This window comes from Coturnix japonica, chromosome 14 (genome assembly GCF_054131305.1).
Source record: "Coturnix japonica strain WE chromosome 14, WE-NBRP24, whole genome shotgun sequence".
In the NCBI taxonomy this organism is placed as follows: domain Eukaryota; kingdom Metazoa; phylum Chordata; class Aves; order Galliformes; family Phasianidae; genus Coturnix; species Coturnix japonica.
This window is the reverse complement of record NC_140676.1, coordinates 7,864,023-7,879,880: the sequence shown is the minus strand read 5'-3', so window position 1 is coordinate 7,879,880 and position 15,858 is coordinate 7,864,023. Positions and strand designations below refer to the sequence as shown.

Below are 15,858 nucleotides of genomic sequence, written 5' to 3'. Positions count from 1 at the left end.
TCTGAGCTCTTTTCTGCTTCTGATTCAAACTTTTATGGTTTGTAACACACCCTATATGACTCTCATTTCAGTTCTCACATACTTTAAAACTGTTCTTTGGAAAAGGGGCTCTGTCAGGATTAATTAATATCTTATGGTGCTTTCAGTAGGAAAAATCATTCATTGGTGTTAGGCAGAAATAGTGAAAGCTAGTTTTAAATTACTTACAAAGGCAACAATTTGAAATGACAAGTCAGAAAATAATTGTGAAGAGGAAATAACAAAGGGATTAGGAGAGTGTGGTAGTGCTTCAGCCTGATGCTCCTAAGATGTATTTAATTAGGAGCCAATAAAGTCGGGTTTAAATGTACATAAAGCAAACACAGTAGAAACTTGTGAATTTGCACTCTAATAATTTGCAGATTTTATAATTCATGGAGGGGGAAAAAAGCTGCCTTTTGCCTCGCAGCAGTAGTTTAAACCAGAGGCAATAGTGGACTGGCCTACCTTTAACACTGAGTTTCTCTTTTAAGTATACCAGATGACAGTGGCTAGTGCATACAACTACTATAAGGGACTGACCTCTGAATCATATGGATAAAAATGTAGTCCGACTGACAGTCCTTTGTCTGTATTCCTGCTCTTTCAGGTAGCACCCAGTGTAACTCTAAGCTTTTCACAGATTTAGAGGTAAAGGAACTGAGGATAAACTTTGAGGTTAATGTGAACTTTTCTAAGTTGAACCCCTATGGATCACTTCCTGTGCCATTATTAGTAGTTGTGCATATTCAAAATAAGTCTGATTTCCTGGCCTGCTCTCACTTGAGCAATATATCTAGATCATGTTCAGTGTTACAGTCTTATTCTCTCTTCCTTTAGGTTTATTTACATAAAAGATGAATGAAATTTGACAGTACTATGTGACACTAAAATTAATATTTGATAATCGTTTTTCAGGCACTTCCAACCTGTTGCTTTCATGCTATGATCAATATTTTCTGCTTTTTTTCTGTTTATCCAGCTGTAGGTGAAAATCTGGAGTGAGAATTATTGAGCCAAATTTCATCATCTGCCAGGTAATTACAGCCCTCGTAATCTTCAGCTGGGAGTACATATGTAGTAGAGCCATGGGCAGAGTAGGACCCATCCATATTTTTTCTTCTCTGGTGTATTTGTTTAACCAAACATGCTTATCAGCAGCTTTCATTTTGAAGCTAGAAGGCCCGTAGCAAGGTGAAGAAGCTGGCATTTGCATTGAGATTCCAATTAAGTTGAAATTAGCATGAACCTCTGTTTAGTAGCTGATGTTTAATGTATGACAGATGAAATCGTACTTTGATAAACGGACTCCAAGGATTGTTATGACATTTCTCGTCTGCATCCTACAACGTGATTAGACTACCATAGTGCTGTGTGATTAATAGAGTGAGTTCTATCTGCACTGAACCTTTCTGGCACAGGGAATCTCTTAGAAACAGTGTACCTTAGAAATGCTTGCATTGCATCCTATTGTCAAAATCCAGCCAACTAAAATGAGGTATATCAGCCATGCCATGTGTTGCAAAAGTTGGCCAACTCTAGATCCTTCATTTAAAAAAAAAAAAAAAAAGAAAAGAAAGAAAGAAAGAAAAAGTTTTCAGTATCTTTTTTTTTTTTTTTTGAGGAAAAAATGTTGCTACATTTCCATTACATCTATAGCACTGAGTCTCTCGCAAGAAATCAATACAACCTGGTGATTTAAATGCTTCTCTTTTTGATGGTCTGTGTTTCTAAAACATATCTCATGTCAGACATTTGCCAAGGCCCATTTAAGCAGAAATTGGCTTGCTTGTGTAGTAGGAACATTTTCCCCCAGAACAAAAGGGATCGGTTCATCTTGTCAAGAAGTTTTGTTGTTACTTCGGGTGCAAATGGTGCTGTTTCTCTTCACCACCTTGGTTTTCTCATTCTTCCCATCACTTGCAGGGAAGTCTGCTCAGGGAGCAGCAGATTAGGCGATGCAGAGAGGCCCTGAGAAAGGCCTTAACAGCACAAGCCAAGCATTAGGGAAGGGACTGTGTCATTCTCTGATAGGGAAGATTCATTTTATTTAACTGCCAAACCATGTGGTGAATAGCATTGAAACTAGAAGCAACGGTCTTTCACAGCTTGGCGCAGGTGGAGCTTCCCCATCCCATGATGCTTGAGCCATGGGCATCCAGCCTTCCCCTCCTGCTTGGGGGCAGGCCACGTAGGCAGCAATTTTCCAGTCCTGGAGCTACCTTTGGGCTTTAATTTTAAAGCGTGGCTGACAAGGTGATTTATCTTTCATGCATTTTTTACTTCTGTAGTTGTTCAGCCAATTTTTTCTTTATTGCAAGTTATAATTTAATTTGTGTATCTCTGGAAAAAAAAAAGTTTTGATTTTCTCATAGTAGTCACAATGTTTTTTCAGTCTATTTTTAACCATTTTAAAGTTGTATTTCCTCACTGGTAAATACCAGTTATTTAAGATTTATGGGTTTTGTTCTTTTGCATGTAACTCTTTCCCGAAGGATAAAACTTGAAATAAATTACTTCATATTGTGTTACTCATTACATGTATTCATGGGTCTGATTCCCTGATGCTGATTTTTCAAATGTTAGTAATTAAAATGGCAGAAGCATTTTTAACACCAAAGATTGAAAGGGTGTTGGTGGGCACTCAGGTTCAGATACAGGTTTGGCAGGTGAAATTTAAAGTTAGAATGGCTGATTCAATATTCTTTGATAATTTTAACTCCACTGAACTTCCAGGTGTGCTTCAAAAGAAAAATGGATTATAGAGAAGTTGGCCACAAATTATTGGCACGTTTCTCTAAAACGGCAATATGTCAGATCAGAGATGAGATGGCTGATGTCAAATCCTGCTGACCCCTTTTCCATGACCGTAAGCTGAGTGCTGTTACACAGTTCATTGTAGCAGCTGAAATGACTCTTCCTGCTATCATCTGGTGTATTTGGACTACTCACTCTGAAGCCCATTCCTTATGATGATTGAACATCTTCCATCAGACGGCCCTGAAGCTCACTCCCATTCTGAATGTCCCTCCCTGCTTCTCTGATGCTGTTACCTTGTGAGTGATTTCTCACCACGTCTTTGTGAAGACTCGTATTTTCTGTGCTGCCAGATGTGGTCCTCTGAGCCTTAGCAGCCTGAGGGCAGCCAGACACAGTTTTGCAGCTGCCTTGTGAAAATCCCAGTGGCTGAGACCTCAGTGCTGTTAGGATGTACAGATATGTCCAAATTCTTGGAATTCTTTTGGGGCTTATCCTGAGCCCCAAAATATTCCCAAACTCCTGCAGTAGATGCGCGCTGCCTGCCTAACATGCATGCACCTGATCAGCTGTAGGTGTCCCTGTTCAGTGTAGGGCAGTTGGACCAGGACTGCTTAGCTTCCATCTCTGGAACAGGAGAGGTGAAGCCTACTGTATTCCCCTGGGGAAGTTACTTTGCTTGGTGCCTCTGTGCTTATGCTACTAGCCTTTATTTTTATATTTCCTGAGTCATTCTTCCAAAGGATTTTTTGTTTTGAGGCTTATTATTATTAATACTTAGCCAAAGCTTATTTTGCTCTCTGGAATGAGTGTATAATGTGTCTGTCCTCAGCTGGGATATGGCTCTTACATACTTCCACTCCTACTCTCATCGTACTATCTAACTAGGAGTGTAAATGTCTATTTGCTGCTCCAGTCTAATTTCTGAAACATTTGTAAGGCAGTTTTTCTTATTGAGAATTTAGAGCAACATATTGTTTCTTAGAGTAAAACAAGAATGTAAGTTGAAGCTCCCATAGCATTTTTATTTCTTCTGGAAGATATGGTCCAATTTTGGGAATCAGTTGGCTGCACATCCCTGTTGATACTGGAGCATAATATTCATTTATCATGTCTGTAAGGTCTGTGTGTTTTGTCAGTAAAATACTCATGCAGCTGTTCCTTGAGCCTCATCTAATCCCTGAGTCTATCCATCCTGGAAATGTGTGTCAGTGTGTCACTGCTGTTGATGAAATTTTCCTTTTTCACAGTCTGTGCCTCCCCTCTATTTATCGTTTGAATTGTCTCAGATTAACTCTGTAGTCCTTACTGTCACCTCTTCTGCCTTTTCTATCTATTTACCTGCTAGTTATGCCCTGCTCTGACTGCCTCTTCTCCCTTTGCCTGCTGCTTTATTTATTGATGTATGGCTCATTTCACCCCAGGCCACGTAATGAGTACTCTTCTTCTCTTGCTGAGGACTTGAAAAACATACTTTCATAAATAGGTAGGGATAGGTTGCTTTCTGCACTTCAGGCCAAATTAGAGTTGCAAATGCCATTGTCTATAACAAGGTGCACATTTAATGTATCATACAGCACTTTGGAAATGTATGTTCCTACATGTGATTCCTCATTTAGATCACTAATTATCCCTGATTATATTATGGCTGCTGTTGCATCAGTGCTAGTTTTTTGTTGTTGTTTATTTCTATCCCTCCTTTTTTAACAGCTCTTACCCTCTTTCTTGCAGGTAACCCATTCAAAGGTTCTGTTATTCAGTGGTGTAATCCTCCCTGCCTCCACTGAGCATAGGATCAGTCCTCTCTGTCTGAAGTTCTATTTCCTGACTTGGGCTGGAGCACTGTGTACATTGTACAGCACAAGAAGTAGGGTATGGGCATACTTGCAGTTTCTGGAACTGCTGCCAAGGCAATCATCACAAGCTGTGACTAAATATTGTGTTTCTTTGGGTTCAGAAAAGCAGAATAACTTTTCCCAGCCTCACAACATGAGTTAATATAGAAATGATATCAATACCTCCTTTTTAAGGCATGTGAAAATACAATGGGAGCAAAAGTCCAAATCTGCAGTTCCACAATGTATTTATCATGTTCGCTGACTTTTTCATGTAGGTTTTAATTATCCTTTTGTCAAATCTGCTTGGCTGCCTTCTTTAACTTTGGACTAGATAACCTTTAAGGTCTCTTCCAACTCAAACAATTCCTTCATCTCAACTCCAGCTTTAAACATCTCAAATGGTTTTCCAATTTCTACTTATTTCACAGCCTAAATTTGATACAAGGAAAAAAAAAAAAAAAGCTCTGCTTCAGGTTATTAAGGTATGTTTTGAGTTTGTATATGGTGAGAATCACCAAATATGCCTATCAAAATACTTGGGTTTATGTCTTGGATTTACGTCCAGTTGATTCTGAAGAGTAATATTTAATGCTGACTTGCTTTTAGTTCTCAGTTTGGAGCTGCCGGTAACTGAGAATTGTCTGCAAAGGGAAGGAGGAATGGTCTACTAAATTCAAACAACTTCCTTTCCACCTGTTTCTTTGCTTTATAGGTTTATACCTTAAGTTCTAGAGATGCCATGAGCAAAATAACCCCCTAAATGAAAGGGAGATATTTAAGGATGAATGCTGTTCTTCTCCTGCTTCCTTCGCTGTGTTTCCCCCTTCCCTACCTCATTTGCTTCCCAGTCTGACCAGCTGCACAAAACCATGCTGCTATTCCTACTGTGCATTCCCATGGGGTAGAGATGGCTATTATTTTGACATCATCACAGTTGCTGATGGATGACTACAGGGGAGAGAGATTAGGAACCCTGGGAATAGTTCAAGGCCAAAGATGACATAAGATAGGGGAGACCAATAAGACATAGGATAGGATAGCTTGAATAGCCTTATAATCCCAAACTTGAGGTGGTTGGCAGCAGCCTGCAGGTTCTGAGTATTATGAAAAGCTTAAAAGAAGTAGATGGCCAGAGACTAACAGAATCACAGGGCTTGGGAGTGGGACCTCAAGAAGTTATAGGGAGCAACCCTTCTGCTAAAGCAGGTACCCTACAGTACGGCTCACAGATAGGCATCCTACTCCCATGTGATCACTTAGGTGTGTGTGGCCCTCCATCCCCCAAATGCTTGAGAGAAGAGGTTTCAAGTACCTCCTCCATTTTCTCAGCTTTGACCTGAAGCAGAGGATAAAGGATTATTGTTGTCATTCAAAGCCATCTGGAAAAGCTTTTTGTGGCAGAGCTGTACCATTTCAATGACCGTGAAACAGTGGGAGTATGAGAACTTTACTGTGTCACTACATTTATATGCCCTGCCTTAGCTGCTCTCTGTTACTTAACACTGTTTTTTTTTTTGAACTTTCAATGTTAGTTCAAAATGCGTTTGCCAGTTTGCTGAGATCACTGTTTTTCCCTTACTGCTCTGAAAGCCACAAAGGTAAAATGTTTGCCATTCATTGTTTTACCATTTTTAATCTTTTATTTCAATTGTGTTCATGCTTCAATAAGGTAGTCTGTAGTCATGAAAGCTAAGGAAGTAATAAAAATGTTTTGTAACAGCTGTAATAAGGTGCAACATAAAAATAAACTATCCCACAGCAAGTATTTCACAAGTATGTAATCAGGAAAAAACTGTCCCCCAAGTAACATGTTAAAGGTTGTGACCAGTGAACAGATTACCAGTTTTACTCCCAGATTTTCTTTCATCTTGCAACAGCAAATGAGAACCTGTGGTATGTTTGTTGATGTAACGTGCTCAGGTCATGAGCTCTCTTCATTTTGAGATCTGTATCTGAGCTGTAACACAAATATTTGTCACGCTAGCATCTCAAAGACTAAATCATGGAGTTGCTTATAATTCTGCAATGTATCAGACAATCTGATCCCAATTAGATTACTAACTGCAGTACAAACCACAGACATCAGTTCCTAGCAAGCACGCCCACATTATTTCTAGATGGTGTGTTCTATTTATCTTCATTTTTAGTGGTTTCATTGCAGCTTTATAATTAAACCTGTCTCTCGCATCCTAGGGGAAGAAAAAGTGCTCTGTAGTCATGGCCAGTTGGACATCCTTATGTGTTAGGAAAGTGTTGCAGTGATAGCTGTTCCACATGTTTTCTGCATTTTGTTATACAGTGTTCTAGAGTTTTTCAAGCCATAGAGTACTTGGAACAACTGAATGAATTGCCTTGATGGATGCCATTTCATATGTCATGGCCTATTTGTGAATTTTAATTGAAGGATTTTTGGGCTGATTACATTCAACAGCTATTTCCATGAGTTCAACAAAGCTCTTGAGGTTTATCTCCTTTAGGTTCTTTATTTGTATGTCATCACCTTATTCTTCAAATACACTTTAAAAAGAGCAGTTGTACAGTACCTATAAACTCCTGTATGGGAGCCTTATAAATTTGAATGCTCAGGAACGAAGGTGCTCAAAAGGCCTATTGCACATAAGTTTAGTGGGCATGGTGGTGGTGAATTAATGGTTGGAATAGATGATCTTAAAGGTCTTTTCCAGTCTTTATGGTTCTCTGACTCTAAAGTCACTCAACAATTACAAAGCATCAGGGTTAAAATTGCTGCATATAAACACACATTGTCAGGGATTTTTTGAAAGGTATCAAAACCCATTATGAACTCCTGGAAAAAAGCAGCCAAGCACTGCTCCACATTTTGCGTATCTTTATAATTTTGAAAGTAACAGTCCAGGGTGTTTTAGTTGGAGTTAACCTTCAGTGGCTTTCTACCAGTACTGAGCACAACAGGTATACCAAAATCATTCTGCAGTGCTACACAGCTTGTCAGAAACATGGGTTTTATTTAGAAGTTTAAGGGATTTTCTCCAGAATCTAAACCTGAAAAAAGGTAGTAGGAGCATCTCAAAGCACATAAATTTTAAGTCCTTCACAGAAGTGAGACGAGTGCAAAATTACCAGCCGTATAAAGTTCTTTAGAAGAAACAGGTGCTCTTTGCTTTTGAATGACTAATCTAAATCCAAAAGTATTATTATTATTTTTTTTTAGGCTAAGCGTGAGTTTCTTTCATTTTTCAGTCCTGAGCCAAGTCTTTACTCTTTGAAGATGTCATTAAAACCACCTCAAAGTCTCCCTGACTCACACTGTATGATTTTCAGGAATTGCTTAAAGGTAAAGCTAAATAATGATATGACTTTGTGCCACGGGGTGGTTAATTAACAAATGCAAAGAGCGATGAATTAGTGTGCTATCCATGAATGTATCTTTCTGATAGCTACTTGGTTTGCAATTATGCCTGGTTTAATATGATGATAATACTAAGAAGTTGTGGCTTTTGAAAATGACCTTTGTTTTGGGAGAAACTCTAATTTGTCTGACATGACTCACTGGTGTCTGTGCTTTTCTAAGGGTTTTGTTGTTTTATTTTTGGGTTTGTTTTTTTGGCTTAGCTTGGAATGAACCACTGACTTATGCAAATAGATATGTTAACATGGAAGATAACATGCTGTCATTTATTTAAAAGGAAGAAAGCAGGACCACACTGAACATTGGCTGTTGCAAAGTTAATGGTTGTACAATGCTTCTAACTGCATTGTTTTGTATTTTTAACAACATTTGGGCTATTCAGAATTCTCTGGATTATAGATCACTTTTACATTACAGAAGGAGATAATGACTCTCTCTATTACTACTGATGGATGTTTCAAGTTAAATGTGCTGATACATCATTGCTTTGAAGGTTAGAGACCTCATGATAGAGACTGACTTTCAGTGTCCCGTGCCAAAATTCCTTTTATCTTTCACTAGTGTTTTTTGCTACATGTAGTAGCCACAAAGGTAGTAACAGGAGGAATATTACGACTTTATTTCTGGCCAGGCAAATCCTAGCTGATCCTATTATGATCAACTCCTTTCTTTCAAGGAACAAACTTCTAGAGGGTGAGAGGGTGAACAGTTTCACTCATAGTGCCATGTTTTCCACTGATCAAAAGCACCTTTGATTCTCAGATGATGTAGAAAATAAAATTCTGACTAAATTTGATTTCAGTTCATGGTATTTAGGAGAGACTACTTCAAACAATTAAGCAAGCATTCATTTTTCCTAGTCTGGTATGCAGTCATAGTAATGCAGGGCATTTGTTGGACTTAAAATAATGTATTGAATGTTCTAGCTTTTTTTTCAGGAGACAACTTCATTAAGTTTTGCTTTTCCTCATTCTTTCATTTTTATATGAAGAGTGACAACAGTGGAGATATCCAGCTGATGTACTCCAACAGCAAGAGTCTAGAGAAACATGCAAGATTAGTCTCATTTAGATCTCAAATGACTGTTCATGTCTTTAACCAATGTCATGCTTTTCCTTCAAACGTGGTTTCCATACTGCCATTTGTGTCTTCCAGTATGATAAGCTACAATGACTGAACTCAGCTTGTGCCAAAATAGATACATCTCTAGCACTAAGGAAAACCCTTGCAGACAACCGTCTGTGTGTTCCAGGTTTCTAAATAGGAGAAATGAATTTGTTCCAAATTTGGGTAGAATTCGGTCTCAGAAAAGTGGTTTGCTTGAAAAATGGAAAGATGTATTTTGGTTAGGTAGTGGCCTGCTGTTCAGAGCTTCCCTGTGACTCTGAGCTCTCTCCCCTTGCTGGATATTGAACACTGACTGTGCATGAAGGGGGACCTTCCACAACATATTGTTGCAATGGTTTAATCCAAAAGAGCCTGAATCTGCTAAAGGAGGAACTTGAACCTTTTGCTCCCACTGAGACCAAATGATCTCTGCTGATATGAGCAGTTTCTATGAGAAAGTGAGCTGCATCTGAGAATTTCCTTTCAGAACTGATAAACAACACAAATTCTTGATCAAGTTTACTTACTAGTCAAAACATAATATTGATTGAGAAGAAGAAGAAAAAAAAGCAGTGTTGTACATTGCTTGCAGTTAATACTTTTTTATGAGATACTGTGAACAAAACAGATGAAGATAGTAATGCAGGTTATTGCTTTGCCTTATTTTGTCAGTCATGCATTCAGATATTATACCACAGGCAAAAACAATTTCATGGCCCCTGATATATCTGCATCACATCCTGTTTGAAAACCAATAAAAAGATTGAGTGAATTGCCTGGGAAGGGACTGTAGCATTCAGAAGTCCCTAGCTCTGTAACCAAAGATTTTAATCCTTATCTTGTTGGACATTTCTTTCCATCTGTAAATGGAGAGAAATGATCATTTTCAGAATTAAATCAAAATTTAAGACTGCAAATTATAGTAAAATGGCAAGTTATAGTATTTCTACTTAAACATTTAATGGGTTGCCATAGAGAACCCTTCTGTGCTTAAATTAAAATGGCGCTATCCAAAAAAACTAAGCTAATATTTCTTGGCTACAGAAAGCAGATGAATTCAATCAATGAAGTCAGTGGGAAATGAAAAGGGAGAATATTCTCTTGGTTTGGGTGATTTCAGGTGTGTTTACTTGTCCTTTTGTGTGATCTTTCTTTAAGTGTGAAATGTCTGTTATTTCCTATACACAAATTTGTTCTGTGAACGCTGTTTTCTTAGTTGTCTCATTTTGAATCATCTCTGTTTTCTGTAGTTTCCAAAAAAATCAGCTGACTTTTAGGTAGTTGATGTTCTAAGTGTTAATGCCATAGGACTACAGGTTATTGATGGGAATTCAAACACATCCCGCTGGGTTTTAGTACATCGCTCAAAGAGCCCAACTGCAGTTTTGGCCTCCTCTATAGCAGATGTGTAGTGTAATGAGAAGAAAAATCCAATCACTGATATCTTTGTTGAAATTTTTTCACAGAATGTGTTGTGCACAGTGCAGGAGTGGATGTGATGAATCCTGCAGGTAAACACAACTGTTCTTGTTTGCAGAATGGAGTGTTTTAGTTTCTAAGTTATTGTGCTGCTCATCCAGTTCACTGCATGTACTTTTCCCTTACTAAACTAATATTTGGGTTCAAATGTTCACTCTAATGTCAGGACCTGATATTTTTACTTCTTCTCCCTTTCTCTTAATTTTATTGATTTTTTTCTAAGCCAAACATTCCATAAATTAGTTCTAATAGAAGGATTATTGTGGAATGTGATATAATTGGCAACTGATTGTTGATGTAGGAGATTTATGTTGGCCTTACAGTAATAGTTTCTTATAATTGAAAACATATGTGATTTTCAGTGTCTAGACTTGGGAACTTTCCCAGGAAGGAGTTCCAGGTGGTTATCTAACTGTAATAAGCCAAATGGCTACCACTCAGTCTGCAGACATGGGAAATATGCAAATACTACTGGCAAATGTAATTATTCCATAAATCTGCATTTAAATCACAATATATTGATTTACATCTAATGGTTTGACCAGCTTGTTCATTTTATAGATTCATTTAATTTAATTCTATTTTTTTGTAAAACCTGAAACTTTCTTTCCCTTGATTACTCCCTAAACTAAAATAATGTAAAATGCAGAGGTGAAAAGTTCTTGATATGCCTGGATGTTAAAAAGTTTTAACTATGCCACGTGACTGAAGTTAGTTGCATTAGTATATGAAGTAGTAAGTGCTTGAGGTAGCAGTTTGATTGCCGTATATTGAACTAATTCCATGAAATTTGATTAGGTATAGTTAAGTGACATGGCAACTTGAGTTTTCATTTGCTAGCAGGCTAATTTCTGGAAGGCTCTCAGAAAGGAAACGTGTCTGGAAGCTGCACAGCCTACTAAAGCATGTGGTGATTTGATATTGTCCTGATCCCAGTTTGTCTCAAACATGCTTTGCACGTTAAAACATCCCTGGAGAAGGAAAACACAGTTGGCTATCCCAGCATGAACACTTTGCAAATATTGTTCTGGGGCCCGCACAGCCTGTGACTCACAATGAATATTTTCAGCTCTGGTTCTTACAGTACAATAGGAAATACAAAGGAAAATAAGTAATTTGCTGGGGCCTAACACAGTGTGACTTGATCATTGTGCTTCAGAGAACAGAAGAGCTACATTAGCAGAAGTGAAAAGTCCTTTCAACTCAGATTTCATATGCCAGATGGCTGGCTCTTGTTCTTCTGTTTTGGTGGTGGTGGGTTGGTTTTTTGTTGTTGTTGTTGTTTTTCCTTTTATCCTACCTGTTAAGATAGCAAAGAATGACATACGTTATCTGGCTCTGCAGCCAAGTGTGTGGTCCAAATTATTTTCACAGAATGCCTGAAAAAGTCTGCTTACTTGCCTGCCTGCCTCAATCATTTTTCTCAACTAATTAGAAAAGTCTGCCAAACGTTTTTGGGCTAAGGCACTAATTATTCTCAAACAAATGTTTCAATTTTGCACAAGTTAGGAAGTGTCTCTGTATTAAATGACTACATGCCAAGATGCCAGAGTAGTTCATCCACTTTTGTTTATCAATATGTCTGTAAGTCCTGCAGGATCAAGGAAATAAACTAGAAAGCACCATTTTAAAGCAAATGGAGATCTGTGGTGTTTGGTGATCTTAAAGGATATAATATGCAATACTTTGTATGTGTTAGTTTTTAATGAGAAGTAGATCTATTATCCTTCTGGAAATGCTGTTTCTTGTGATATTTGTGATTGCGTTGGTCCTCAGATTCTGTTGTTCCTGGTAGAGAAAAAACCTTTTATTATGCCAGACTGGCCTATCTAACCCTGTCTCAGCTTTTATAGCCAACTCTTCACCACCCTATTTCAGCATTAAAGAAGATGGTCCCTCGAGGCAAGGGCATTGCGGGAGAGCCTTCCTTTGTAAAAGTTCAAGTTGAATTTGGCAACCTGAAGAAACTTGAATGGTTTAATTCAAGGGCCTGGACCTGGGTTCTGTGTTTCCCTTCTCAGAAGTGGTGGTGATCTTCTGGAACACTCTCATCCTACTTTGAGTCTGGAAATGTTTTGGTCATACTGGTTTATTTGTGACAAGGTGGACAGTCTGATAGTTTGTTATGTCACTGATAAGATATATGCCACTCATTAGCTGTATCTCTGCTGATGCTGCTAAACTTCTGCCATCTGTCTTTCAAACTGTTTGTCCTTATCCCAAAAGTTGATCTGTAAGAAGATGATAGATTGCCATACTTAGGAGTCTCTTTGGCTTCTGTTGGATCTGCCCATGTTGTATAACCAACAAAGAACAATTTCCACCAACTGCCTTCCTCTGTTTTTTGAAAGTAGGGGAAACGTGTTCTGGTTTTTTTTACAGAAAAATACTGTTGGAGCAGCCCTCGTATTGTTTTCCCAAGATGACAAGAGAAACTCAACGGTTTATTTCACAGAGGATAAGTGAAATGATCTACTTATGAGCCAGTGAGTTTATTTTTTAGATCTGTACTAGCACAAAATTGCTGGATTAAGGTGGTGGGCTTTTTAAGTTTTGTTTCTTGAAGCATATATTAACGGCAAAATGAAGAAATGAAACCATCAGAATGACAGCAGAACTTGGAACATTTCTTTACTTGATTAATTTCCAGAAGCCACCTGTGCCAAGGAAGCAAATGTGCCTAAATACTACAGTATTTGTATCTCTTTGAACAATTATTCACGTTAGGGTAATTGAGTAGACATAATTTGTATTTGAATAATGGATTATATGTGTTTCCTTTGTAACATTTCCCTTCCTTCTTTCTAGGGAAAGTACTGAACCTGGTTAATGAATGCTTTCTACCGTTAGTTACTTTTTGCCCTGATATGCACCCACTGGCTTAAATGCCATCCGTCTGCATAGTGTGAGGCGTGTGCATTTAAAAAAATAAAAATATTGTAAATTGTTTATAAGGAGGAGATGAAAAGAGTTGGCTCTAGACAATACTGGCAACTCCTGGCAATGGCTGTGCCTCAGGAGTGCATGCAGACAGAAGAAGTCAAGAGAAGACATTTGGCATTCCTGGTTCTTTAGTGTGATGTAGAACAAAAGACAAACAAGCCGTGAATCCTAGGGTGTATCTCAAGGTTCAGTCCATAGTCATCTCCTACATGTCAAAGAAGCTTTTAAGAAAATAGAACTTAGAAAACTTCTCTGTTTCTATTTTGTTCTTCTTGTCCTTTCAGTGCACGGTTATTTGCTAGATAATTCTCCCTGCTGGTTTCAAGGTGATCCTTTTGTGGACGTGAATCTTTCTTTCAACATCAGTCACACGGTCTAAACTTAGCAATGACCACTAAATGTACTAAACATTTGGTAACCCTTCTTGGCTTTCTTGACATTTGGATGTCTGCAGGTTCAGCCTTCTCTTGAGGAGCAGAGGAACATGGAGGAGGATCTGAGTTTGTTCAAAGGTGGTAGCTGTTGTCCAAGACCTGTAAGGACCTGGCTGCAGCAAGCAAGAATGTTGAGATATCTATAGCCATGCAGAGGTTAGTGGTGAATCCAGCGTCTTTCTAGTGAAGTTGTACCTTTGTGCCACAAGGCGTATAAAATACACCTATATAAAAAAATCCTATGTCTTCCTTCATCTATTTTAAGGATGTATTGTACATAAAAACACTGCAATCATTGTTAGAATAGTAGGGATCCCATTCCATGCATCAGTTATATTATGTTCTTCAAACTTTTCCAAATACAATGTATATGTTCTCTGTTTAGTTTCTGGAAGCTGTAATAACACAAAAGGAACAGACTGTTTGAATGTTTGACCTGTCAAGGACTATTTTCATAAGTTGACAGAACAGTGTACCTCCAAATCACCTCCATTTACCAGTGAAATATTAGAAATATTATATGGAGCCCATTATAAACCTTCAGAAGCAAAAGAAAATTTGGTCAAACTGTTTGCCTTTTGATTGACATCTTGTCAAATTTAAGATAATTCTAAATGGTAAATTGGGTTACCGAGGCTAGAATACTTCTCTTTTTATGCAGCTGCCCATAGATGACTTGATTCTTTATTTTTTGTTTGAAATTGAAATTTATGTGTGTCCTCAGAGCATGGTAAGTTCAGATACGTGGTTTTATGCTGCATAATCATTTCTGTGTTTAAGATCTTGATTTTTGTGGGGAAAAAAACACTGGTTTTTGGGATTTATTTTTTTATTTTTTATTTTTTTTAAGTGAAAAGCTGAACTTTCTGTCCAAGAACATTTCCTATTTTGTATATCTTCTCATATGAGTTTGCAGAAGTGCAGTGTAAATCCAGTGGGAGTAGCATTCCAGTGTCGCTACATGAGTGTTACATTATTTTAAATCAAACAGGTTTAGTGGTGTAAAACCTGCTGCCCCTCTTTCTCGTGATGTATTGCTACAGTCATAGTCGGTTAGCAGAGATCTACTTGTACTTTATTTCTTATTTTCCTCTTCTTAGAAGAATCCCTTTGGAATTTTTTTTTCCAGTATCTTTTCTCAAGTGAAGTGTTAAAATGTGTTAAAATTGACATAATTGCAGGGAGGTTTCCAAATTGGCAATTTTTCCTTCAAACGAAGGTCACTGAATTATTTCTTCATAGCTTGGTAGTGTTTTCCCCATTCACACTTATTATGTAACTATAAGAAAACTTCATCTATGAACAGATTTCATAGAGCTTATCATTTATACATGACCTTTTTCTTAATGCAGACTAAAGGACATCCTGACTGCAAGTTGGAGGCTGGGCCCTTGGCTTGTTTTATTCTGCAGAGGAAATATGTCAGTGCTGTCCAAGAACCCAGTAAATTGCTCTTTCTGTGGTGTCTGGGAGAGCGATGAATTGCTCTCTCAGGGGTGTCACTAACTCTTAGGTTGCTTTTCAGTGCATCACCGAAGTCTGTGTATTGCATAAAGTAATTTTCACATGAGAGAAGAGCATTTTCTTAGCTGGGTTAGCTGTAAACTCACCCTAAGGGGCATGGAGAACAATGAATGCAAGACTTTAAGTTGTCAGGTACATGATTGCACATAATACTAATCTAATCACAAGCTTTGAGATGGAAAAAAAATAGGAGAAAGGGAGGAAATACACTATCCCAGAGAGAGATGCTGACACCGGACAAGCAGCAGGGATAATTCTTTCTGTTCTCTGATATATTGGTGTGACTGCTGTTGTGCTTGGCAGAAAACACTCAGCCTAAAAAGCTGTAAACTTTACAGCTCTTTGCACTGTGTCGCTGTGTTAAAGAACC

General features: G+C 38.0%; 1 long non-coding RNA gene across 2 annotated transcripts in view; it reads left to right on the top strand.

The window, feature by feature from the left end:
* The first annotated feature begins 997 nt into the window (after positions 1-997).
* The window catches only part of LOC107318789 (uncharacterized), a 31,833-nt gene continuing 16,972 nt past the window's right edge, over positions 998-15,858 (top strand). Inside the window, exons 1-5 of one of the 2 annotated variants that reach the window (XR_004308568.2) lie at positions 998-1,055; positions 7,833-7,926; positions 10,575-10,619; positions 12,970-13,073; positions 13,985-14,120. This is a non-coding gene — a long non-coding RNA (uncharacterized LOC107318789). Of the gene's footprint in view, positions 1,056-7,151; positions 7,927-10,574; positions 10,620-12,969; positions 13,074-13,984; positions 14,121-15,858 lie in introns of those variants that run through there. The other variant, XR_014934331.1, reaches the window with a different exon arrangement.